At 43.2% G+C, this 4,079-nt stretch overlaps 1 pseudogene; it reads left to right on the forward strand.

Moving 5' to 3' along the window:
* The window catches only part of LOC119411028, a 56,674-nt pseudogene that overhangs the window by 16,611 nt on the left and 35,984 nt on the right, over positions 1–4,079 (forward strand).

Here is a 4,079-nt window from a genome sequence, read left to right on the forward strand (position 1 = left end):
TCCATCCATCCATCCATCCATCCATCCATCCATCCATCCATCCATTTTTTGTGTCTACAAGGTTTTGTGTAGATATTTTCAGGTCAAACAGACAAATCCACTGTCAGTCTATGAGAGTTTAGTTGTTCCCACTCTGCACTCTGGATGGATCTGAGTCTAAACCATCAGTCCCACAACAACGAGACTCTCACTGGATGAAAGAAGACAACAATATCTACCTGTTGATGTATAAACTGCCCAAGAGATGTAAACACTGGAAACAAGTAGAATTTGCAAACATTTAGTAAATCAGGTCATAAAATTAGATAAAAATGTTCAAAGTTTGCATCAGAATGCTTCCCTTTAATAATTTAATAATTATCTAAATGTAAGTTATATGGTTGACTACAAGAAACAAAAAACACACCAGTAAATCTTTTGCTGGGTTTGATGTCTGTAGTTTTATTTAAAAGCATTAATTTCTGCCCCGTCTTCGTCTTTGACCTTTAACTGCAGAGAGAACGCTCTCAGACGCTCTTAGTTGAGCGTTTGTGGAACAAACCCTGAACTGTTCGAGGCTCAGTGTTTGTTTGAGGCGTTGGGACGTTCCTCAGCTCCGGGCTTTGATCCGGTTGTTTCGTTTGTTCCGAACCAAAGAAGAAGGACCGGTTCCTGCAGCTGACATCTGTACCAGCAGCTCAGTGACACACAGACGTTTGTTTCTTCATTCACTTTGTTTGTCTCCGTCTGTTCATCGACTCGAGGGTGTTCCGCTCGTGGTGGGAAGAATCTTTTTGTTTGAGGCCTCGGGTCGACTCGTTTTATTGATTGTTGTGTTTAGTGAAACACCGAATGTTTGTTGATGTAGACAGTGTCTATATTTCTGCAAAATTCAATAAAAGATGAGTCACTCGGAAGCTGCTCGGTAGTTTTGGGCAGATAAATGTGACAAAGAGGCGTCTGCACTCTGGCCCTGTACCAGAATATATTCAGGAACAGAAACATTTGCTCAGAAGATAAAATTATGGAGGAAATGCACAGTTCTGATCTTTATTGGGATCTGAAATGATTCAAGTCCAACCACAAAAACGTGCAACAGTTTCCACCAAGTCCTTATTTATTAAACACGAGATGGGAACAAAACTCCAAACCATCGGCAGCAACGGTGCAAGAAAACCAAAGCCAGGATCTGAACTGCAACTAGAAGACAAGCTGTCAGTGAGGACGTCTCTGGTCTGCATCCTGAAGCTGAACCTCCTCGGGTAGAGGTCCAGGTCGAAAACCACGCCAGCGATAATACTGGTCCAAATCGGTGTCTTCGTTTTAATAAATGTTCTCCAGCAGGTTCAATCCTTAATCTGTGGGGCGGCTGCAGAGGGGGGCACCAAGGCAACTCTGGGCTTGTTGAGCTCCTCCTCTGATTTTCCACGGAGCTGAAGAAGAACAGGAACTGGAAGAGCTTCTCCCTGTTCCTCAACATGCACGCAGGAGGGGTTGCACGCTGGACAAGTCACGTGGGACAGCTGTACGCCGCACGTCACGGTACGGTCGTACGATGTGACTTGACCAACAGCTCTGTGAAAGAAACCAAGTCTTGTGGATCCAGTCCAGTCTACCCAGAACCTAAAACAACATGTGGACCCTGAGGGTGAACAATAATACTTTACAACAGGAGTGATGACAGGTACTCAGAAGACTCCTCCCAGTGCGGCCAAGCTCCACCCCCAGGCGATGGAGCTCCTCACCTTACCTCCACGGCCGACCCCGTCAGACTGTAGAGGGAGCTCATTTCAGATTTAAATCAAGAGTTGTGCCTTTTGGCTCAGCTCCTTCTTCATCTGGAAGGACCAGAGCAACACTCGTGAACAACACTCCCTGAAGTGTGAACTCCTCTGTTTGAGACTCTCACCCCGGACACGTGAAACAGAGAGTGGACCGGGCCGATCAGCGTTATTAGACATCAGAAGGTCCGGGAAGTTCTCGTGTTGTCGAACTGAACTGTGAGCCGAACTGTTGTCGTGTGGACGGAGAATATTTTCTGCACCTTTCGGTCGTCGGACAGAAAACGACACGAACATTCGTGGACTGGGCCCAAACAGACCGTGACGTTTTGAGATTTAAGATTTGACTCAAAGACAGAAGAAGACTCGATGTCGTTTTACACGGATCAGGATTTTAACATTCAATAACTGCAAGATGTTTTTCTTCAAAATAAACTTTAGTCTGAGTGTTTTTACTGTTTGTAACGTGTTGAGGTCCAGTTGTTCCTCTCATACTGGTCCATGTTTCTTTTCTTTTTAGTGACTCTTAATTTTAATAAAAGACGACGCGACAGCCACACAAAGATAAATTATGATAAATTATGTTGTAATTGATCCAGTCAGAGGATCAATAAACCCCTGGTTTCACGTTCTCTTCTTTTATTTGGTTTATGTTTTTAAGAAACCGTTATCAGGAACTGTTGCAAACTTGGCAACGAGCAGGTTGGAGCTGTTTTATGACTTATTATGATCAAACGTTCCATCTTCATTTGTGATTTCAACCATCACGGTGCACGGTTAGTGCATCATTTGAAAAGGTCATAAAAACAGAAAATACGAACTAATCATATGTATTTTTTTTTCATATTACAAGTTTCATTATGTTTGAAAGCATCTAAATATTAAATAATTATTAATAATTAATAATAATTGTTGTTGGGGAGAGAAAAGTGACGGGTTTCTGCAGTTTGAAGATGAATCGGCTCCACAAACATTATTAGTTGATGACGTGAGCGTCTTCAAAATAAATAATAGAATCAAATCTAAAATAGCTCTCTGAAAACTTGCTGCAAATAATTAATAATAAATATTAGATTAAATTTAAGTGAACATGACAGGAAGTTAGACTACAACAAATAATTTAGACATCAGTTATTAAACGCTGACTGGTCAGATTTTATGACTTTACCTCTTCAGCAGCTTTAATCTTGATGCAGTGAGTGAAATAAACGGATGTTTTGGTTCTGTAGGCCGTTATTGAAGCACCGGTGCTTTATTTGTAATTCTCAGTGTCGCTGTGCATAAAGTTACCTAAAAGGAAAAGTTCAACTCGGTCCACAGAACGGGGCGATCTTGTGGAACGCAGGCGTTCTGTCAGACCACACGACACGTGCACGCTGGCTCCCGTCCTGCAGCCACGGTTTGTGCACAAAGTCCCCGAGTCACTTTGCGTGTCCATCACGGTCAAAGGCTCGCGCTCCCTCCTGCCTTTTGTCACAGCCGAGCCTCCCGCCTCAGCTGGGAACAGAACAAATGAAATATTCAAGCTGTGAAACGAGGCTTCTTCTCCCTCAGCCGGACGAGCCACGTTCAAGAAGAACGTCTAAATTTAACATTAGAGCTGCGCAGGGAGCCGGACTGAGCTCAGTGACGATGCAGCCGTGATGAGAGGAGCAGAGTCCGTGACACTGAATAAAGATCTCATCCTCTCTGCCGGCATCATTTGAACGCTGCGGACCTTTCATCACTTCCTGATCGTCATCACGTCGATGGGCAGGCGTGATTTCATAAACAGAAAATTATGAGTGCTGGGATATTAAATGAATCAGGGCAGCAGCTTTAAATACAGTCCGTATTTCAAAATAAACTTTTATTTAGATGATGAGATTTACTTGGTTAGAAAAAATCCTTTAAGGCACTTTCTGCAGTTTTGTGTTTGGGACGGCTGTGATGTCCTCATGCAACAAACTGAGTCCTCGTTGTGTCCAAAGCACACAAAGCTTGTAGAAACTGAACCAACGTCACACGGTAAAGCACAAGATTCAAATATATCGGAGTGATGACTTCTATAAGTCCAAGTTGGATCTGTTGGCTGCTCTGGAGCTCTCGGGTGTGTGTTAGCACGATGCCAAGGCAGAAAGACATCAGCAATGACCTTAAGGTCAACTGTTGGAGAATAGTTGGTGACTCAGAAATGGTGAAAAATTGTGAAAAAAGGTGAAGATGCAGATTGTCTGGCTGAAGTCAGGTGTTTGTGACCAGTGAGCCACGTGGCATTTTAAGCTGCTTATTTTTGTGCACAGCTTGAAAAAGTCTAGTCTAAGGAAGCGTTCTGGCATT

This window comes from Nematolebias whitei, chromosome 6 (assembly GCF_014905685.2).
Source record: "Nematolebias whitei isolate Nwh7 chromosome 6, NemWhi1, whole genome shotgun sequence".
Classification (NCBI taxonomy): Eukaryota; Metazoa; Chordata; class Actinopteri; order Cyprinodontiformes; family Rivulidae; genus Nematolebias; species Nematolebias whitei.